Genomic DNA, 24361 nt, shown 5'->3' with positions numbered 1-24361 from the left:
GTGAATAAGCATAGGGGTAACCCAATGTCCCTCAGAACCTGGGCATCTGCGATACAAGCAACAATTGGTTCTGTCGGGTTCAAAACAATTTCTTTGTAGTGTTATAATATAAATTTACATACACAATGAGCTTGGACACAAACAAAAGGACAAAATCGTCATGCTTATAAAGAAGAAATGCTATCTTAATTCCTATTTCCAAAGATCTAAAAATGAGGTCAAGAATTAGCAAGACATTGGAAATGAAACAGAGGTTGTCTGATAAATTAATTAGAAAAACGGCGCATGAGGGCATAATTATAGTGACAAGGTAAGTGAAGTGACAAAGTGAAAACAAGGTGACATAGTACTGCACATATATTTACAAAAGCACCTGTTGAAAAAACAGTCCAATTACACATCAGTAATGGTAGACACCCTAGCTTGGTAAATGAATTACAACCCTTGGTGTGCTAGGGGACCTATTAGCACATGGACAAAACGACCGTCGACGTGGGAACAGTCCAGCCCGAACTGCCAAAGCCATGTCTTCCCTGGACCGGAAACAAGCATCCTGAGACCGGTTTCTGGCAATTCAGCCGTCATCAGCCAGGCTAGCTTGAATCCAGTGGCAAAGTGAGCAAGGGACTCACGTCTGTGCAAACCCTGCCAACTTAGGGCAAATAAAGTGATACAAAACGGGATGATGGACGGCAAATCAAACACTCACCCCCAGTCAACTGATCTGGGTTTAATCCATCACCATTCTTTAGCTCACTCCGCCACCCCAGTTCAGACATGGCCATATGCAAATCAGTCTGACCCTGTGCCTCATGGGAACAGTCCAGCCCGAACTGCCAAAGCCATGTCTTCCCTGGACCCGAAACAAGCAACCTGGGATCAGTTTCTGGCATTTAGCCGTCATCAGCCAGGCTAGCTTGAATCCAGTGGCAAAGTGAGCAAGGGACTCACGTCTGAGCATACCCTGCCATTTTAGGGCAAATAAAGTGATACAAAACGGGATGATGGACGGCAAATCAAACACTCACCCCCAGTCAACTGATCTGGGGTGAATCCATCACCATTCTTTAGCTCACTCCGCCACCCCAGTTCAGACATGGCCATATGCAAATCAGTCTGACCTGGTGCCTCATGGGAACAGTCCAGCCCAAACTGCCAAAGCCATGTCTTCCGTGGACCGGAAACAAGCATCCTGGGACCGGTTTCTGGCATTTCAGCCGTCATCAGCCAGGCTAGCTTGAATCCAGTGGCAAAGTGAGCAGGGGATGTCACGCCTGGCTGATGACGGCTGAAATGCCAGAAACCGGTCCCAGGATGCTTGTTTCCGGTCCAGGAAAGACATGGCTTTGGTAGTTCGGGTTGGACTGTTCCCATGAGGCACAGGGTCAGACTGATTTGCATATGGCCATGTCTGAACTGGGGTGGCAGAGTGAGCTAAAGAATGGTGATGGATTAAACCCATATCAGTTGACTGGGGGTGAGTATTTGATTTGCTCAAGCGCTCCGTCCATCATGCCCTTTTGTATCGCTTTGTTTGCCCTAAGTTCGCAGGGTATGCTCAGATGTGAGTCCCTTGCTCACTTTGCCACTGGATTCAAGCTAGCTGGCTGATGACGGCTGAATTGCCGGAAACCGGTCCCAGGATGCTTGTTTCCGGTCCAGGGAAGACATGGCTTTGGCAGTTGGGGCTGGACTGTTCCCTTGAGGCACAGGGTCAGACTGATTTGCATATGGCCATGTCTGAACTGGGGTGGCGGAGTGAGCTAAAGAATGGTGATGGATTAAACCCATATCAGTTGACTGGGGGTGAGTATTTGATTTGCTCAAGCGCTCCGTGCATCATCCCCTTTTGTATCGCTTTGTTCACCCTAAGTTGGCAGGGTATGCTCAGACGTGAGTCCCTTGCTCACTTTGCCACTGGATTCAAGCTAGCCTGGCTGATGACGGCTGAAATGCCAGAAACCGGTCCCAGGATGCTTTTTTCCGGTCCAGGGTAGACATGGCTTTGGTAGTTCAGGCTGGACTGTTCCCATGAGGCACAGGGTCAGACTGATTTCCATATGGCCATGCCTGAACTGGGGTGACGGAGTGAGCTAAAGAATGGTGATGGATTAAACCCAGATCAGTTGACTGGGAGTGAGTGTTTGATTTGCTCAAGCTCTCCGTCCATAATCCCCTTTTGTATCGCTTTGTTCACCCTAAGTTGGCAGGGTATGCTCAGACGTGAGTCCCTTGCTCACTTTGCCACTGGATTCAAGCTAGCCTGGCTGATGACGGCTGAAATGCCATAAACAGGTCCCAGGAGGATGCTTGTTTCTGGTCCAGAGAAGACGGGGCTTAGGCAGTTCGGGCTGGACTGTTCCCATGAGGCACAGGGTCAGACTGATTTACACATGGCCACATTTCCATCTCTCCATATCTTTGCTATGCCAACAACCCTCATCATCCAGCACTCCCTCTGTTGCCCAGGTTGCGAGTTCTGCTTCAGATGCTGATTTCTGTATGTCTAAAATTTCTTCTCTAGCATCATGCCATCGCTCAGCTTGCGATCTCACCACATACATAGGAGAGACATTTTGTAACATGGCAGTCTCTCTCGCTATGCGGTCTGCAAAAGCATTTCCTTGCCCTATTTTGTCTGTCACCTTCTTGTGTGCACTACATTTAATTATCGCTACCTTCTTTGGACATAATAGTGCATTCCGGAGATCACGTACCAACTCTCCGTGCATGATGTGTGCTCCATGTGAGGTCAGAAACCCTCGTTCCTTCCAGAGTAGGCCAAAATCGTGCACTACTCCAAAAGCGTAACGGCTATCAGTGTAGATATTCACACATAAACCAGCACTTAACTCACATGCTTTCGTTAAGGCTATCAGTTCAGCCGCTTGGGCCGATTTTTGCAGTATTCGTGCTGTTTCTACCACTGTTTTAAGTGTCGTGATCGCATAGGCTGCGGAAGTCGTGCCATCTGGCAGCTTCACACACGATCCATCAACCCACAGTTCCCCATCTACATCTGCAAGTGGCGTATCCTGTAAATCGATACGACCCTTTGTTTGTTCTTCAGTCAGAAAAACACAATCATGTTGTTCTTCCTTCTGGGTCTCAGTAACAGGATATGGCAATAAAGTAGCAGGGTTCAGTGTGGCGCACCTCTTCAGTGTGATATGTGGCGCCAACAGTGTTAACTCGTATCCTGTTAAACGGGCACTGGTTAGATGCTGCGTTTTCGTTTGGTTCAATAAAGCATCTACCGCATGGGGAACTAACACCAACAATTTGTGTGACAGAACTATTCCCTCACTCTGTCGTATAGCTACTGCTGTTGCTGCAACTGCTCGAAAGCATCCAGGCAATCCTCGAGCCACAGGATCGAGTACTGCTGAGAAGTATGCACAAGGTCTCTGTTTGTCTCCGTGTAACTGCACTAAGACTGACAATGCGCACCCATCCTTCTCGTGTACATATAATGTAAAGAGCTTCATATAGTCTGGTGTACCTAACACTGGTGCAGAACAAAGAGCTTGTCTCAATTGTTCAAAAGCATTGTGACATTCATCCGTCCATTCAAGGGGAATTGGTGCAGTTTTGGACAACAATGCTAACAAAGGTTTTACAATATGCGAAAATCCTAATATCCATTGCCTACAAAAGGACGTCAAACCTATGAAGGCACGAACATCCTTCTGAGTGCAAGGGACTGGTGTATCTAAAATTGCTTGAATTCGATCTGATGTCAATGCACGTCCCTCCTTAGACAAAAGATGACCGAGGTAGGTCACCTTTGGTCTACAATATTGCAACTTCTTTCGTGAAACCTTGTGATGATTTCGAGCAAGAAAAGAAAGTAAGGAGAGAGTGCTCTCCTCACATTGCTCCTGTGTATCTGCTGCAAGTAAAATATCGTCAACATACTGAATAACAACCACCCCAGACCGTAAGTTAAAAGAATCAAGCTGTCTTTCTAATGCCTGGCTGTAAATGCTAGGACTCTCTGTGTAGCCTTGAGGAACTCGACAAATTCTATATGATTTATTATTTAACGTGAAGCCGAATAAATATCGACTATCAGGATGAATGGGAATCGAAAAGAAAGCGTTTTTTCAAATCAATTACTGTAAAGGTAGTGGCTGTGGGTGGAATCAAGGTGAGTAAGGTGGTAATGTCAGAAACTACCGGATACTGGGGTACAACTATCTTATTGATTTCCCTCAAATCAATAATGAAACGATAGATCTTAGTGTCTGTGTCTTTCTTTAAGATCGGAAGAATTGGACTGTTACAAACATTATAGGGAACTTCCTCCACCACCCCTGCTATTATCAAATCATTCACAATGTGTGTCAAAGCTATTTCGCCTTCTCTGGGGATCTTATACTGTGGGACACGAGGCAAAGACGCTCCCTCTTTACAGTGATACGCACAGGAGGAATAATCATTTGTCCCACATCAGTATCAGAAGTGGCCCATAAAGTACTTGGAAGAGACGCTAACGCATTGGCCTCCTGCATGAGACACGATCTCTCAACCTCTGGGTAATTCTCGTTCAAAATAACCCGCACCCCTTCAGGGGCACAACGTATGGTTGCACGAAAATGTTTAAGCATGTCAAGTCCCACAATGTTATCTGGTGTGTTTGGGGATAAAAAGAACGGGCATGGGGCAGTGAATTTGTCGATCTGAAATGTGAGGGGTTGGGACAATGGGCTAAGAGAAGGTGTTCCATCGAACCCTATTGATGTAATCGTTTCTCCAGACAGGGGAGCCCTTGGAACCAAGTGTTTGGACAGAGCGCTACGAGTAGCTCCTGTATCAACCAGAAACTGATCAGTAGAACCCAAAACATGTGCTGATATATATGGACCCCTTTGATCGACTGGTACCTCAACCGATTCCACACCCCATCCTACGCAATCCTATGCATAATGATTATCCTGAGACTCAGTATTCTCTCCTTCAGCTATCTGATACTGATTCTGTCGATCAAAAGTATTGTGATCAGCCTGACCACGACCCCTCGCTTCTGACCTACCGCGATCATTCGCTCCACCTCTCGGTCCCGCATAACTATTCCGTGACCTTTCACTCCCTCGTCCACGCTGAGCACGCTGCTCACGAAGCACCGGACAATCCGAAACCCAATGTCCAAACTGTTTACAGTATGCACACTGATCCTCAGAAATATCAGAACGGGGGGGGGACATAACATACGATCCTCGTCTACCCCTATCATTCCCTCTCGACTGCGTAGCATAAACCTGAGCCAACATCACCTTCGTCTTCAAGTCCTTCGCTTTCTTATCACTACTTTCTTTAGCCTCCAATTCCTGTCGTTCGTAATACTGAGCCATAGTTAATAAAGAAGCAGGGGTTGCATTGGTCCATGAACTCTCACTAGTTTTTAAACGTTTTGCAATCTCCGGTAAGAGATTAGCCACATACTTATCAACGAACAAATGTCTGCCTGTATCTTCTGTTAATGATTGCCCACTGTAATCATGGAAGGCTTCCTCGAAACGTGAAAAGAAATCAGAGACTGACTCATCCGGCTTTTGTTTGCAAGAAGCCAGCATCGTCCAGTCAATTTTCTTAGGAGGAACAAGCGTTTTTAATTTATTCAAAATAGCCACTGGAAGATCTAAAATCAATTGACATGGCTTGCATGCAGGTTCTCTATCCAAATCAGCTCGAGCTATTTCCTTCCACTCTGCACCTAAAGTCGCTCGATCATCAAACTTACGAATCGCCCTCCACATATCAGGAGGCAATATTAACCCAAAGAAAAGATCAATACCAACTAATGTCATAACGCACGAAGAAATAGCACCTTCCACGCCTTCATAGAAAGCTGCTGGGTTTTTACGGGGATCAGGCAAAGCATTCTTAAGCGCCATAACCTCCATTCTATTCCATGGCGTATAGACCCAATTATACACAAAATAGCCCTTCGCATCTTTAGACCTCTTATCGTCATCTATGCCTTGCCCTTTAGGAGGGACATACAAAGGCGCAGCTTCTCGCATAGGCATAACATTAACCGCAGCGCCCTTATCTGTTCCAAAGGTAGGGCACTCGTTGGATACTTCCGTTGACCCAGTTGTAGACGAACTCAATGCCTTTTTCGCCGCCCGCAGCCGTGTCGCCTCATCCCGTAGCTGAACCAAACTCTGGAAAAACTCTTCCGCATCTGCAAGAACAAAAAGACCTTTACGGAAATTCTCACGACCAACTGATATAATTTTAGGTTCCAACTCGGGAGAATGCTTCCTAAACCGGTCAACAACTTCGTCTGCAAAATGATCTAAAAAATACAATCGTTCCTTTTCAGACCACCTACTCATAAGACCATCAACCTCTGAAACAGTTATAGCATTTGTATTAAGTTTTCGAGCAACCGAACGCAATTCCGTCATTCGATCAGCAGTTAACCTGATACGCTGTTTATCCCGATTACCCTCGTCCGAGTCCTCATCCGGAGCCGTAGGCGGAACATACGGAGGCGGGCAACGATCTAATAATGAGAAATCATCTGATTGGTTAGTAAGGACAGAATAAAGAGGACGTCGAATAGGAAACTGACCATTAACCTGCAAATTACGTTCTCGAATCTCCTTCTCTTTCTGTTCCTGCAATTCCTTTTCCTGCAACTGTAAAGCTTTATCACGAGCAGCCTTTCGCTGCTCCTTGTCCGCCAAGGCTTGTTCACGCTTCATTCGTTCACGCACCGCTTTCTCCCACATTCGCACGCAATCAAACATTTCCTGTCTAGACCTGCGCTGAAACAAAAATTGTTCCACATACTGAACTTTTCGTAAATCAAACGACCCATGTAGTGGCCATTGTAATTCACGATCACTTTTGGTATATTTATGCCATAATGTACTATACATAATGGGAGGAAGGCCAAATTTTATGTACATTTCGCGATTAGGAGTTCCCTCTGGGGGAGCCGGCTGTGGTTCATTTAATCGATAATTGGTACCATTTCCAACACAGCACATTCCTCGAAGTGTGCTTAGAACAGGCATGTCAAAATATCACGAAAACACGATATTACATAAAATGGCACTTAAATGTGCTTTACACACGGTGTGCGAGAAATATCTCTACGTGCCTGTCTATGTGAGGTGCACTCCACATATAACTCAAATCATAGATCCAAACGTTAGCTAACTCAAACAAATTCAAAGAGCCACAGTAAGCGTCAATAGACTACCTTACCAATCACAGGCTTACCAAATATTTCCAAACGTCCAGGTTCCAACTGCCAAGTTCTGTAATCGAATCAGCCAAACGGGCACTGCACGACAACCTAACCGATCAGGATCTCAGTCGAGGACCGGCGCCACCTGGAAGGTCGGGTCAGAAGGAAAGGAAGAAACACCGCGGATGCCAAGACTCGGGTCACTCAGTGGCAGCGTACGCGTCCATGGCGAGTTTCCAATCCTTCGTCGCGACCTCTCCTACGGGCACCCGAGTCGCCGATGAGTCCCTTCGTGGTCGCCAATTGTGGTATTGGGTTTTGTCAGGTCTACATACTCTGCTAAAACTCTCGAACACCATAAAATAGAAGTTGGCACGGAAACTGGAAAATGCAAAAGACAAGTTTATTAAGACCCCATGGGGTGGTGGTACATTCCTACAGCACCCTTCGGCAATGCAAGAAGTATCACCCCGAACATTGGTGCACGACCTCTTTTATACAAGTTTAACAGCAATAAAAGGGTAGGCGGTATACATTTGAACAGTTTCAGGTACATATAAGGGCATTTTTGGAACACAGCCAACATGTGGGAGGAGTTTGATGCCACTGGTCAGTTTGGGGAACATTCCTAAGAAGTGACCACTCGTTAATCCAAATGTTCGAGTACGCATGCGTGAGCGTGACCAGTACTGAAAATAGCCTGTTGCTGGGCAAGGTAAATGGTCACTAGCATAGAGGAAGGACGAAAGGACACGCTGACCACGAGGCTGCATGTTCATAGAAGATGGAAGCCAAGAAATACAAAATGGCTCCCGCACGTTTGGTCAAGTTAACGAGGAAAGTTCGTGTAGCTGAGCTAAATGCTAATTCAGTTGCTGCCAAATTACGACAACATGTCAGGGTTGAAACGTCGACGGTTGTTTTGTCCATGTGCTAATAGGTCCCCTAGCACACCAAGTGTTGTAATTCATTTACCAAGCTAGGGTGTCTACCATTACTGATGTCTAATTGGACAGTTTTTTAAACACATGCTTTTGAAAATACATGTACAGTACTATGTCACCTTGTTGTCACTTTGTCACTTCACATACCTTGACACTATAATCACGCCCACATGCGCCATTTTTCTAACTGAATCATCAGACAGCCTCTGTTTCATTTGCATTGTCTTGCTATTTGTTGACCTCATTTTTGGATCTTTGGAAATATGAAGTAAAATAGCATTTCTTTATTAGCATGACGATTTTGTCTTTTTTTTAGTTTCCAAGCTCATTGTGTACATTAATTTAAACTATAACACTACAAAGAAATAGTTTTGAACCCGACAGAACCAATTGTAACTCTTACTTTGCAGCAAAAACCTGGAACAAGCTCCCAGCCAACTTCAGACGCCCCCCACTCTGCACACCTTCAGGAAGAGCCTCAAGACCTGGCTCTTCGACGGAACCTGAGCTGCACGCCCCCCCCCCCCCACAGCGTGTTGAGACCCTCACGGTGAGTAGCACACTTTATAAACCCTGATTGATTAATTGATTCATTCATGCACCAGGTAAGAAACGGTTGTTGAGAACTAGTGACGTCCATGGAGCCCCTGCTAAAACATGATGCTCTCTGTCCCTCTGCCCATTAGACCACCCCACAAACATATTGTGTACTAATCTAAGCATCCCGTTTGGCGTGGGGTAGTGAGGCTTATAAAAAAAAGAGTTAATCCGCACAGATGACTAGTAACCACTCTTACTCGCTCCCTGAAATCACTAAAACATTTAATACTCTTTTTAGGAAAAAAATCTTCCTAAAAATTGTGTGTATATTCAATGTGATACAGATTTTTTTTCTTTTGTAAAAACTCACGTCTCAAAAGTACTGCTGCATTGCCCTGTCTCTTTTAAATTCGTAAATAATTGTTTTAATCACTCTCTTTTGTAGCATTTACATCACTAACTAAAAGGACTCTTTGCTTAAAATGTGCAACTAAAATTGCTGGCAAGGCTTCTTTTTCGTTGACATAATAAACACAACAAAGTGGCATTTCGTTTTTACCTAATTACTACAGACCACCTTTTGTGTTTTTAAATTATTCATTCCACTTTTAGAAGTTTAATTCCAGCTGCGATAATATTTACAAATATGCTCACCTCTAAATTCAGCATCTCTATAAATTGCACACAGTCTCTCCGTAAGGGTTCCCCTTCCAGTGTGTTACTTGCAATTTTGCTGTACATATTGTATGGCCTCCCACTGGAGCAACGAGACTGAGAAAACATAAAAGAAAGATGAACAGCGTGTCTCCTGCAAAGAATTAAGAAAAAATCACTAACCCTTTGTTTGCCTTCTAATCTAAAGCAGCTCTGCATTTAATCCGTCAAAAATGGTTCGCCTCTTGGAAGTATTCCACAATGTTTGCCTAGCAATTAATTACTTTTCGAAATACAGACTTTATTATAAAAATTAATTTAAGAGAGGACAGCAATATGTCAGTGTATTTATCCATTGCGACATGTAGCAAAATGTGCAGAAAGACACTCGTTAATATTAAATACAAGTGAAACCAACAAATTATCCTTCTCATAATTGGTTAAGGTTGTATCGTTCCATCCAGATGATGCACATAACAAAAATGTTGCGTCAAGAATTTGAAAACGTTGACATATTTAAAAGAATGCGTTCCTCCTTACTTACTATTAATCGTTTAGCCTCTGAAAGATTTATCTTTCGTAAACTGTTTCCCTCTATCTAAATTTTTTTAACGTTTTTAGTTTATAAAAACTGAAGTTTCCTGAAACCGTTCTGTACTGTTATAGATAAGACCCAAAAAGGGAAAAGCACCCGTAATTCCTTCCTTTATTTTAATAATAACCCTCATACACCTTTCATTACAGCAAGCGTAACATCATATTTGGCTTCATAAATTAGATCATATTATATGTTGAGATGGTAGGCCATGCATTTGGCCATGTCACGATGGAAAAACGTAAAACTATTCAAAGCGTGCACAGATCATGGCCTATGGCTGTTTCTGTTTACTGCTATATTCAGGGGCTTGAGCACATCTACATTTGCCAATTATGGTAAGATATGCCCCTGGGCCAGACCCCACTGATGCTGCCAGCTCAAGTACTGAGCTTGGGCACCAACGGATTGAGCAGCCTGATCAGCTGATCCACCCTACCGCACTGTCTGTGACGAATTGCCTCCTCATCTCGTAGCAAACCTCGCTTTTGGCCTCATTTAACCCCGTTTTTCCTTTTTCCTCCTTTAACTCCAACTGTGCTTCCTTCTAAAACCTCGTTTGTTCTACTTTATCCTCGTTTTTCCTCCTTTAATATAGCTTCTTCCCTCTAACTGCATTTCCCAGTTGAACCTCGTTTTTCTCCTTTAACCTTGTTTTTTTTCCTTTAACCTTGTCTTTCCTCAGTTAAAGTTGATTTTTCCTCATTAACCTTGTTTCTCCTTTAACCCCGTTTTATCTGCTTTAAACTGCTTTTTTCCTGCCTCCTGCGCTGCTCTCCACCTGCTTCACACCTCCCGCTGATCCCATCCAGCGTTCTCCCACCTGCCAGGAACCTACTTAATGGAGGCCGCTTGGGGACCCCACTGAGCAGGTCTCGCGCCTCACCCCACTGCTGCTGCCAGCTCGAACACTGAGCTCAGGCACCAGCCAATCGAGCAGCCGGATGAAATGACCCACGGTACTGCACTGTCTGTGACACCATTGCTTTGCATCCACATCTCGTCGCAAATGTCGCATATTCTTCAATTAATCCTGCGTTTCCTTTTTCCTCCTGTATCCTCATTTCTCCCCTTTAACTGTGCACTGTCTGTGACACCATTGCTTTGCCTCCTCATCTTGTGTTAACCTTACTTTCATCAGTATTTAACCGCGTTTCTCCTTTTTTCTACTTTTACCCCGTTTCTTCCCTCCAATGGCGCATCCTCCTTTAACCTCGTTTGTTCTCCTTTTACCTCATTCTTCCTCCTCTGACCTCGTTTCTGCTCTCTTACTGCACTTCCTCCTTTAACCTCATTGTTCTACTTTAACCTCACTTTTCCCCTTTAACCTTGTTTTTTTTCAGTTAAACACTAATTTTTCCTCATTTTTCTCCTTAACCTTGTTTCTCCTTATTCAACCTTATTTTTCCAATTCTTTTCCTTTAGCCCTGTTTTTTTCGCCTAAAACCACTTTTTCCACGGAACCACATTTCCCACCTTCTGCACTGCTCTCGACTCACTTCATGCCTCCCGCTGATCATGCCCAGCGTCCATCCCAGTAACCTATATATTTGAAGCCACAGCGTGATCCTATTGAGCAGGTTCCTTGGCCAGCCCCCAATGCTGTTGCGAGCTCGAGCACCAGGTGGTGGAACAGCCTGATCAGCTGATCCACCATACTGCCCTGTGGGTGAGACCATTGCTTTGCGTTCTAATCTCGTCTCTAAACTTGTTCTTATCCTCATTTAACACAATTTTTAGGTGGAACGTGAACCAGCGCACAATAGTGCCATGTTGCAGACATACATGCTCTTAGGGCATGTATGTCTTCAACATGTGCACCCATACATAATTGAGGGGTGCAGCAGGGTGTCAAAGTGACACCCTGCCACCCATCCATGTTTCCCCCTTTTACCGAATTGGTAAACACCGATTCGGTAATTGGCATTCATTCCTATGGGCCTCCAGGTAAAATTACCTACATCCCATTTGCCTGTTCTTAAATACCGAATCGGTATGATTCGGTAATTAAGAATCGGTAATCTGGGATTACCTACATCGGGCCCTTGATGTATAGAAAACAAGTGATATGGATATTTCTTCTCCAGGAGATGATTATGACTAATGCTCTTGTCTTTCTCTTTCGCGGGTCTTCTAGGCCAGAGGTAGGACCCGTAATCTTGGAAAAAGAAAGCGGTCGTAAGTATTTCATCAGGGCAAGAATAATGACAGCTTGTCACCACACCCTATTGTGATCAAAACTAGAAAAAGGAAGGTGCAAACAAAAAAAACAGCAAAAATAATAAAAGAAAATAAGAGGACGGACATATAACCTCTCCACCTCCCCCAAGGAATATACTCCTATGATTATAGTCAGTGTGATTGGCTTGATTGGCCCATTTTTATGGTAGGTCCTAACGGTTCTCTTCATATCGCTATAGGCTTTATCTATTTCGCACTCTCAAAATGGAAAGTGTGATCGAGGTCAAATACCTGGGATTGCTCACATGAGATTCACTCTCTCACTAATGTTTAAAATAGACCGGGTGACTTCTGAGATAGGTAGTGCAGAAGAAGATAATACACGTGATGTGAACACCATGAAAGAAAATCCCCTCATCTCGCCTGAAACCCTCCACCCTCTCCTTGTAAAATAATCCCTGAACTCGGGTGTCCCGGGACTCACCCACTATACCGCAACTCTCCTGATTTGCTGCAGCTCTCCAGCATACTCTAGGGCAGACCTCCAGTCCTTGCCCCAGGTCTCAGGAATCACCTCCTCCTCCTCAAACTCCAGTGCTTAATTTGTAAAGTATTAAGTCCAGGTGCTCATTTTTTTAGGAGAATCAGCATGGCGTGTAGCGGACCTACATAGCGGTGTTTGCTAAATACTCCACAGAAGGATTGCCACCTACACGATTTTCTCGTGATTACAATGCGGCGTACAGCAGTCCTCCATTATAGGGGAGAACAGCTCTTTTCAGAATTCTCTAAAAAAAACGGTGATAATTGTGAAGAAATATTTACACCGAGAGCCACAGATCATTCTAGCTGCCACAATATAGGATATAAGACGCCTTAGAAATTATACTTCGGCAGTCTGTTGGAGGTCATAGACCATGACGGATTACTAATAGCCCTTGTCCTGATGAGGCCTGTAACCAATGGGCTGAAACGCGTCGACACTTCTAAGAAGACACCATTCAAAATCTCTACGTTGTATAAGTAAATTAACAAGGAGTACTAAAATTATATAGGTTTAAATAATATAGACCGGTTAGGCTCTTTTTCATTTCTTTGGTAGATCTTGTTTTTTAGGAATGCTTGGCTTTACGTTAATTAAGCATCCTTTTTTCAAAAATGTGGGCTAGAACATATGAAAAAGATAAAAAACGTCTGTGTATTAATTGTGAATATATTTGTGTGGAATGTGATGTACACATATGTGTTTGTTTTCTGTATATATGTATAGTTTTGAGAAACAAATAAACCTTTTTCCAATTGATGAGAAAATAAAACAGCAACTAGAAAACGAATGGATAATTTATTTCTCTCGTCCTTTTGAGATAGACTGTTGTTAATTATTTCCTAATATTTTTTTGTATACTACATTTTTTTAGGAGGGCACACCCACTTCCCCCAACTCCACCCACTTCCTCCACTGGCCCCATCCACTTACTCTATTGGCTTCACACACATCCTCAACTGGCACTGCTAAAAGCCAGATGTAATACCACCGCATGGATACAGTGGGTCCCAGCGCCTCAAGGCGCATGTAGTGCTACAACACCAGCCTGCCTGATGAACAAAAGTGACAGTTCACAACACTCTAAACACACTTTTACTCAGTGGGAACCTGCAGCACAAGGGAGATCTTTTATCCAAATGAACATTTATCACATGGAAGGAACCATGCATCACACAGGACATTTTTAATACATTGTACTCAGCTGTTTAACACATAATCACAACGCAAAATCATCTTAACCCAGTGACTTACTTTACCATACAGGCATTTGCCACACGTCAGCCTCTTTACCACATGTACGGAACTGAATCCTTTCACTGGGAACTTTACCACACTGACATTTGTCAGCTTTTCCCACATGTGTGTCTTACCACAAGACCTTTACCAGAAGAATTAATCACACAGTGGGACTTTGATCATACACACCATGTAACATTCATAAAACTTCTTTTAGATTGAAACAAGACCTCACATATTCAAAACAGGAAATGGTCACATACATTATTTACGATACTTTTAGTCAGCTGCTGTATTACAATATTGAAAACACAGGTCACTATCCCTGAATATTTGATTAAAACACATTGATAATTTGGAGAATATGCCTGTGCACTGTCAGTGACTTGGCCAAGGAGGGCATGAAAGAGCTAATACTGGATCATGAATTCAAACCTGTTCGTAACAGTGTCCCACAAAATACATTTGGCCTGGGGATCACGAAATCCTTTTAATGTCCCTGATCTGTCCTTCCTAAAACTCAAGCCTTCTCCCATCGTTTGTATAAGTATTATGGGTGTCACTCTCGGGCAGCTCGGTCTCCAATTCTCTGTCTGGGGTCTCTGTCATTGAGGACAGCATCCTCTGACCACGCCCAGCTCAGCCAATCTTCCCCATCGCTCCAACATGTTGAAATAGGAGCTTCACCCCACTTAGTCACGATTCGCTCCTTTCCCATCCTGCACCCTTTTCCGGCCCTGAAGCCTCCTTTTCAATCCACAGATCTCATTCCGACTGGCCCCTGTGCGCTGCAGCGCCGCCTCCATGCTTAAAGAAATATTTCTCCTTAATGCCCACATGCATCCACGTTTTTTGCATTCGTAAACGGTGCGATTCGGAAAAATCGGCCGTTTGCGAATGCAAAAACCGTTTTTGGGATGCATCAAACTTGTGTGCACAATTCGCATTTCTTAGCATTTCTAAAAAATGCGAATGCATTTAAGGAATCACATTTGTGCGATTCCTTAAATGCAATGCATCATTTTTTTTAAATTTGCGAATTTGAAAATTGGAAGTGCAAATTAACACGAGGTTGACCCTCGTGTTAATTTGCGAAAATTGTTAAAAAAACAAAAAAATGCATTTTTAAACCTTGCATGTTACAGACACACATGTCTATAGGACATGTGTGTGTGAAACATCAACTTAAAAATACATTTCAGGGGTGCAGGGGGGGGGTCCTTTGGACCCCCCCCTGCACCCATGGAATGCATGAAGATTATGCGAATTCTAATTTGCGAATTCGCAATTCCCATTGATTCCTATGGGCCTTTTGGCCCATAGGAATCAATGGGAAATGCGAATTAGCAAATTAGAATTAGCATAAAATTAGCGATTCGGTAAAAAATGCGAATTTTACCGAATCGCTAATATTATTAGAAAATATTCATGCATCCCGTTTTGCGAATTCTAAATTGCGATTCGCTATTTTTCGCAATTTGGAATTCGCAAACGGCCGGGATGATGCATGTGGGTGCTACTAGTGTTTTCGCTGGTGCAGGTCTCGAAGTTTGAATCCTTTCATCTTCATTTTGACAGGGTTTATGATAACGAAGGGGCACATGGCGAGGGCTGCGTGGCAGACTGCAGGTAAGGAGGGGCTTTATGGGGCTTTACATCTCACATCTCTTTTCCCTTCCTTTCTTGTCACACAGAAATCTGGTTTGGGCATGGCTTGTTTGCTTGGTCCCTTTTTGATGAAGGGTTCGGTGCGAACTGTTGTAAGGCAAGGAACCATGAAAGACGATTTTTGTATAGACTTTATTGCATGCCATCCATTCCAATGGAGCATAATACATGAAGAGGGCACATTTACGGTCTTCCAGGTAGTAGTGTAAAGTGTTTATGGCACACTTAATGACGAGCTCTTCTTTTTCGATCACAGCGATTTTTCCTTTCCCCAGGGAACAGCTTTCGACTGATGTAAGTAATGGGGGGTTTTTCTCCCTTATTGTCCAGTTGGGACAAAACTGCTCCCACATCCGATGCATCTCTATACATGGTTTGGTATAGTCAGGACTTTTCATTACTGGTTCAGCCAGAAGGCTGAACCAGCCAGAAGGCTGAACCAGGCTTTTGGTAAGGATGTTGTATCTCTATTTTGGTCTTGGATGATTTATTTAGCAGATCTGTTAAAGGTAAAGCTATCTGGGAGAAACAGGGTATGAAGTGCCTGTAACAGACCCAAAAAAGCTCATTATTTTCTCTTGGTGCTGGGTACTGGGATCTTGGAAACGGGTAAAACCTTCTCAATGTGTGGTCTGATATGGCCTCCTCCCATGAAATATCCCAGATAGTTCACTTTTTTGGTGGCCAATAGACTCTCCTTAGGGTTGACCTTCAACCTGCTGGATTCTAATGCGTGTATGTTTTTAGATTTTTTGTCCTATTGACCTTTTTACAACTATTGGGCTTGTTCCAGGTTTGTTTTAACAATACTTCTAACCAAGCTCAAATCTGTTCTTAAACTGGCTACATATTCAGGTAAGGGTTTGGTCGCATCTCCCTCAGTTTTCCACCCTTCTTTAGCTATATCTAAAAGAGAACAGAGTTGTTAACAATATAGGAGCTCAAAAAGAAAATACCCCATGCTCTTTTGTAGTTTGCTCCGTATGGCGAATAAGGCCAAGGGTAACATGTCTTTCCACCTTCTTGTCTCAAGAACCAACAGCTTTTTAAGAGTGCTTTCAGCATAGCGTTCTATCTCCCGACAAGTCTGTCTCTATGCATGTGATAGAAGCTGTGCGCATGTGTGTTAACCCTAACATATGGGATACCTGTCGCATAAGTTTAGAGACAAACAGTGCAGCTTGATCTGGTAGGATCTCCTTTGGGGACCCTACCCATGCAAACACATTGATCATAGCCTTGGCTACATTTATGATATTGGGGTGGTGTAGTGCAATAGCCACAGGGAAACAAGTGGTACAATCAACAAGGACAAGAACATACCTGCAAACACTTTTTGAGGGTAATAGGGGACCTATGATGTCCAACCCTACCCAGGTAAATGGTTTCTCAATTACAGGCAAAGGCATAAGTGGGACCTTACTGAGTTTGTATGTAGTATTTTTCTGGCAAATTGGACATTCATTGAAATACTTCTTTACTTGCTGGTAAATACCAGGCCAAAAGAATGTGTTCAATATGGCTCTTTCTGTCTTTTCAGTACTGAAGTGATAGATGGCTAGAGAAAGCAATAGGACTTTATCCCAATAAGGGGTAGGTACTAGTAACTGCTGAGGCTCCCTATTACCCACCTTCCTAAAAAGCCCAGATTTTGGCCCCATTGATTGGCAGACCAAGCAGCGGCCTGTACCATCCTCTCAGAATTATTAAAAAGGAAATCAGGGTCCTCTCCACTGACATATTTTTGAAGGACTACTGAGGGTAACGCTGTATGTCCTCTTTGTTGACCCAAAGTATCTGCAAATCTCCTGAGGGCTTTCTCATGAGTTGTCAACTGATTTGTCAGGGTTTTATTTATGAACTCCTGATCCTCAACTGCAGCATTGAGGAATTTTTCCATAACTCGTACCAGTCTATCATGGCTTTTTGCCATTGCATTGACCACAGCCTCCATACTTCCTGTTCCCAATTCTGACCCCACCTGTAAGAGGCTATGGCAGATGTATAGACGAGGAGGCTGGGGTTGCTTAGCAATTATGTCTTTTAATTCAATTGTTGATGTATTGAAAACAAGTGATCTGGATGTTTTTTCTCCAGGAGATGATTATGACTAATGGTCTTGTCATTTCTCTTTCATGGGTCTTCTGAGTGACAGCTAGGATCCAGAATCTTGGACAAAGAAAACAGCGGTAAGTATTTATTCAGGGCAGAGATAATGATGACCTGTCGCTACACCCTATAATGATCAAAACTGGCAAAAGGGAGGTGCAAAGAAAGAAAAACAACAACAAAAAAAGAAGAGGAATGACAGATAACCTCCCCCGTTATAGTTCATATCGATAACCTGATGTAGTTCCAGGGAACATTGTACACTTTCCCTACATCATCTCCCAGTCATTTCATATGAGCAAGCCTTATGAGGACATAACGCCAAATAAGAGTAGAATGCATTGTATGGACATAACGCCTTATAAGGACTGCAGTCTTTTATGGACTAAACCTTTCACCTAGTTCCATGCCGAGGGTGGGTTTTTCCAAATCGATATTGCTAAGACGTCATCCTTAGCACATATGAATAATTTATGAGTACACTCTCCAGAAGGTACACTTCACCTCTCCCATCGACGCACAAGGTTTAATCCCCAACGTCATCCTCATAATGAACAATGGGGAACACACGCACATAGACTGTATAAATACAACACCTCTTTCTATCAGGAGGCCAGAGAGAACCGAGACTTCAAGGCCGACACACTAATCAGAAACGCTGCAGCTCCCGGCATGCCATCGCTCCAGGTGATAGTGGTCTGACTATCCCTTGTGGGGTGTCCAACTCAAGTCCAGGATGAAGTCCCACACTCTCACTATTCAGGTATGGGGGTTCGACTAAATCCTAGCAGGATTCTTGGCTCTTACACTCTTAGGCTCTTAGGCTTAGGCTCTCTCGCACCTACTCACATGCTAGGTACATTTAGGTACATCTAGACAGGCATCTTAGGAGTATGTACTTCATTTTATAAATGCATTATATATTCATGCATGTGATCATGGCTATTGCAAAATGGTAGAATAATACTATTCCTTTTTATTCACTATACTGCTGATTCTATATCTCTGCTACTGTGTCACAATTGAACCAGAACATTTGTTTTACATGAGAAGAACGGGATTAAACAAAAAGAGCCCCACCAAATCTGGGTCATCCGTGTAACAGACCAATCAGAAGAGTATAGTATCCCAATTTAAATACATATACCTATGGTGTGTAAAATAACACTACTCCTACGGTCAGGATGTATAAATTACTTGACACCACAAAAACACAGGCCAACACATTCAAAAGCTGAAAAGAATGTGAAAAATATGTGAAGAATAGAGTGAATGCCTCACGGTAGCAACACCCGAGGGGGTTCCTGGCTAATGATCACCGGTATACCCACTTCTCATCATTGGTCACTCACTCTATGTAAAGAAAACAGAAGTGCACATAAACACAATACAAAGTGCACAAGTGAGAATAGCGACAAAGACAGACCGGCGTATACAAATAAACACTACTGAACACAAATGTGTAAATATAGACCCCCTCACAAACAGATATAAAAACCGGGCAAGGTTTTGCTGGCTACTTATCCTTTATTCTGGTGCTGCAAAGACCTCCCGTTTTAAAAATGGTTAATTAAATACCATGCAGATTCCTCCTCAAGCCGACATGTTTCATTGCTCTCATTTAAGCAATTTCATCAGGGCATATAGGATAAGTAGCCAGCAAAACCTTGCCCAGTTTTTATATCTGTTTGTGTGGGGGTCTATGTTTACAATGATGAGAAGTGGGTATACCGGTGATCATTAGCCGGGAACCCCCTCGGGTGTTGCTACCGTGAGGCACTCACTCTATTCATTCATTCATTCATTCATTTTATTTTATCGTGTGATTAATTAAAATCATTACAATGTTTACAAGCAATAAAAACAGTGCAACAACAAATATAAAATACAAGTAAAAATTAAAATGGAGTCTGATTATTTTGTATCGGAAATGGTTTCAGTTGTCAATTACTTAGTAAATAGCGACCTAAGTCCATTTGTGTCACTTTTGTCTTGTTCCTTGTGCCTGTTGCTTTTCTTGTAACTGCTTTGTTGCCTTGGCCATGAATTTGATTCCCCGACATGATAGAATGGGTGAGACGCCACTTAGCTACCGTATTACCGCCTGCCTACAGGTGCGGATTTTCAATGTATTGAAGATTGCCCGAAGATATCTTCTTCTTAAGACCTGCAGCGCAGGGCATACACAAAGGATGTGTGACACTGTTTCGTTCTTATATCCGCATAGTCTGCAGTTGGCACTTTCTGGATGTTGTTTCCAGGAAGGCATTAGATCTTTTGAAAAATGCGTGCCCAGACGATACGCAATAAGCGTTTTTTTTAGCTGTTGGCAGTAGTGTTCGGCTTTTGTGGTTTTTGGGTGGTGTAAGAGTTAACGACTGTCCAAGTGTGTCTCCGTTTATTTAGAGTTCTTTTGTCTATGAGCAAGGAAATCTTTTTTGCCGTACCATTTGCTATTTTGCAGAACTGCTTGTGATCAATGTTTTTGTTCCATACTTCGTGAAGACCCAGTGTTGTCAAACACTGATTGAGAAATTCTCCCCATTGATTAGTGTTCGGCCTGCCTGCCAAAATGTTTATTTTCTCCCAGCATATGTTATCCAGTGACTCTCTGGGAGCTATTCGGATCTTGTGTCAGAATTTTACAAATGTGGACTTTGACCTAGTGTCTTGGTTTTGTAAGCCGAATTCTAGTCGAACTTGGGCTGGCGATGCTGCCATTGGCAACCCAAACACCACTTTATATATTTTGTTTTGTAGGTTGTTTAGGATTGCTGATTCGCTTCCGAGCCATCCGATTAGTCCATAAGACAAGGTTGGAATAATTTGAGCAGCCATGACTTTAAGTAGATGCGTATAGTTTGGACCTCCCACTGTCTTTTGCAATTGCCTATATGCATACATTAGAGATTGCGCCTTCCCTCTTAGTACCTGTATGTGCCTTTTTTTTGTGTTACCCCGCTCGATGGTCATCCCCAGGTATTTGTACGAGTCTTGCTCTTCTAGAAGAGAGTTGTTGATTGTCCATGTGTATTTCCATTTCTTACACTCTGAGATTCGGTGCACTTTGGTTTTGTTTTTGTTCAACTCCAGGTTTTCCTCTGCTAAATACGAAACTAAAGTGTTCACTAAGCATTGCAGTCCGACGGGTGTTTTACTTAGTAAGACTATATCGTCAGCGTACTGCATTATGGGCACGGGAACGTTACCACGTTTCGGGGCATGGCTTTCAGTTACGTCTACTTTTCGTCTGATGTCGGCAAGATATAAGTTAAAAAGACTGGGGGCAAGGACGCAGCCTTGTTTTAAACCGTCCTGTGTCTCGATTTTGTGAGTAAGGCTGCTACCGTTCCCTGTTTGACCTTCGCCCATGTCTCACTATATAGGCTGATAATTGCGTTTATTAGGTATTCCGGCATCCTCCACTCTCTTAGTTTGCTCCACAGCCTGGGCCTGCTTAAGTGGTCGAAAGCTGATTTAATATCGACGAAACAAGCATATAGTTGATGTTTTCTTTTTTGGCATTGTCAGTTAACAGGCCCAGGGTGGCCAGGTTGGTAGTAGTCCCCATCCCCAGTCTGAAACCGATTTGAAACCTGGGGATTATTTTTGTGGATGTTTCCCAGTCCTGCAGCTCTTTCAGGAGGCACGAGGCGTACAGCTTAGCTTCAACGTCTATTGAGGAAATTAATCGATAATTTCCTGGCTCTTTCTGGTCCCCTTTCTTATAAATTGGGTGGATGATGTTTCCTCTCCATGTATCCGGAAGAGTTCCTTTTTTTAAGATGTGATTGAAGAGTGTAGATAAATGATCAGCCCAGAAGTCCATGTTTGTTTTATAGACTGCAGTTGGAATGCCGTTCGGCCCCGGAGGCCCTTCTGATTTCAATTTTTGAATTAGCCTTTTTATTTGAGCCTGTGTGATCGATAATTCTTCGTGTTTGAAGTTTGGTTCTGCTGTAACGCTGTCGTGCGGTTTTAAACTATAGGCCTTGATCTCCGTTGGTCTCTCTTGTTGTATTTTTACAAATCTTTGGTGATCCTTTGTTTGGTAAAGGTTCTTAACGTGTGTCTCCCATTCAGTATTGCTGATTCCGGGATCCTGTTGCAATGCCTGACCCAAATTTAGTTCATTAATGATTCCCCAGAACTCTCTAGAAGATGCTTTTTTGCTGGAAATCAGTAGCTTTGTCCATACCCGTTCTTTGTATTGGCCTTTTGCTTCCCATAGTTTTTTCCGGTATGCCTTTCTCATATTTCTTCACTCTATTCTTCACATATTTTTCACATTCTTTTCAGCTTTTGAATGTGTTGGCCTGTGTTTTTGTGGTGTCAAGTCATTTATACATCCTGACCGTAGGAGTAGTGTTATTTTACACACCCTAGGTATATGTATTTAAATTGGGATACTATACTCTTCTGATTGGTCAGTTACACGGATGACCCAGATTTGGTGGGGCTCTTTTTGTTTAATCCTGGTCTGAGTGGGGGGCAGCCCTACCAAATACCTTTCCCCCTATACCCCTGGTGATTTAATGTGATTAGTACGGCGGCTCAGCCGTGAGGGTATTTTTGATTTTTTCTTTGACTCTGCTTTTATCTATGGGCTAATTGATTGTCACTAACTGTACACCTGGTGCCACACCACACCATACAGTTCACCGTGTTCCGTCTGTCCAGCTCCCTTCAGTAACATCTAGTGATGAATTGTCTGACATTTTCTGATGAACAAATTGCATTGATTCTAGCCGGACCATCGCTATTACCTGATGCTCCTCTTAACACTGAAGGAACAGCTAGGGATGAGTGGGACAAACTTAGCAATTTGAAAAAGCGTCGATACGGGTAGCTCTTCATGGGGCCCTTATGACCGAATATTTGCGGGCAAGCGCTTCCCCTCCCAGTTTGATTATCCGACTCGAGCCGAAGATCTTTCTCGAGGATAAACAGTTCCGGGTAGACTGGAGCTGTATAGCCAATAAGTGTACCAGGGATTGGCTAATACTAATCATTAACACTGCAAAATGCCTCAGTGAGGCCCTATTGAAGGAGATTATTGAATTAGAGGAGAGTCTAAACACCAATTCCGCGCTTACTGATGCGAAGGACCAGTTAGCTCGCATTCAAGGTGACCTGGCTGAATATAAATCATACATGGTCAATCAGAAGATCAAAGGTCGTCACACACATGCGTGGGTTTTCCCTTATATAGAGGATGAATATTATGACAGACCAGTAGAGCCAGCTAGAGCCCAGACATACCAAAGACGCGGACAGAATTTCCAGAGAGGGGGACAAAGAGGCAATAGACGCACACCCAACAACTGGCGTTTTGACAATACCAGCAGTGAGGAGGAGGAAGGTCCAGCCAACCAAACAGTACCCACTAATAGCAGGGTCAATTTTGCCCCAGAAAACTGGACGGACGAAGATCTAGGGGCCCTGTTGAGGTCTTTTTTAGGTCAAACCCTGAGAGGGGGTCGAGGGGGCAGAGGCCAAGTGCAGAGACGGGGCAGGGGCAGAGGGAGAGGACAACTAACATGGCAAACACACTCACCACGCATCACACGGAGCAGGGCCAGGTCGTTCCACAACTAGGAGGAGAAACAGACTTATCCACCAGCAGGAATGATATTGTGGTCAATCTTTCCTCTCATGAATTGACATCGATTGAACGCGGGGTTCTTAACAAGGGACTTGGGTTTGTACCCACGCCCAGACACGATCCCTTTTTATGTAGAACTGAGATCTCCGAGATGATGAGGAAAATTAAACTACATACATTCTTTGCTTATAAGGAGAAAACACCGCTCTCTCTATTTGATACAAATTTACGCCGCCCCTCCAATTTCTGTCCTCCGACTACCCTTTTGGGGCCGGAGGTAGCAGTATTTGAACAGCGTGTTATACAGGAAATTGAAGCTCTGGAACTCCAAACACAAGTCAACCATGGTCATAATATGACCAGGGAAGAATGGGCGGCGGTTGGAGCCTTACAGAAGAACTCAGGGATTACCATCAAGCCAACCGATAAGGGCGGGGCCGTAGTCATCATGAACACCGTTGACTACGAGGCTGAGGTTATGAAACTTTTGTTTGGATGTCCGCTCCAATTACCAGCCTCTGGCCCGTGACCCCACCCCTGAACTCGCAGACACCATCAAGAACATGGAGGCAGAGGCAGTGGCTAAAAAATGGATTACGCCTAAGGAAGCTGACTTTCTTATTAACATCAATCCGAGGGTTCCGGCATTTTACATCTTGCCCAAAATCCATAAGCCCCAACGCCCCCCTCCTGGTCGCCCTATTATTTCAGGATTCCAATCCATCCTTGAACCCCTGTCCCAGTTTGCGGACTTCTTTTTGAGAGAAGCAGTGGTTAACCAGAGCTCATTTGTCCAAGATACAACGGATATTCTCAACATCCTGAAGGATACGGTGTTTGACCCTGAGTGCCAATTTCTGGTCACAATTGACATCGAGTCACTATATACCAGTATCCCCCAGGATGCCACGCTGGTGGCAGCAGCGAGGGCCCTGGGGGCGATGGAATGGTTCTACGACTCTCCGCAGATGTTCGTGCTGCAATGTATAGAGTTGGCACTCACGAAAAACTTTTTCGAATATCGAGGCCAGCTCTATCTTCAGACCTCTGGCACTTCGATGGGGTCCACATTTGC

The sequence above is a fragment of the Lissotriton helveticus genome, chromosome 1_1 (genome assembly GCF_964261635.1).
Source record: "Lissotriton helveticus chromosome 1_1, aLisHel1.1, whole genome shotgun sequence".
In the NCBI taxonomy this organism is placed as follows: Eukaryota; Metazoa; Chordata; class Amphibia; order Caudata; family Salamandridae; genus Lissotriton; species Lissotriton helveticus.
The sequence above is the reverse complement of the archived record's forward strand: the minus strand, read 5'-3'. Positions refer to the sequence as shown.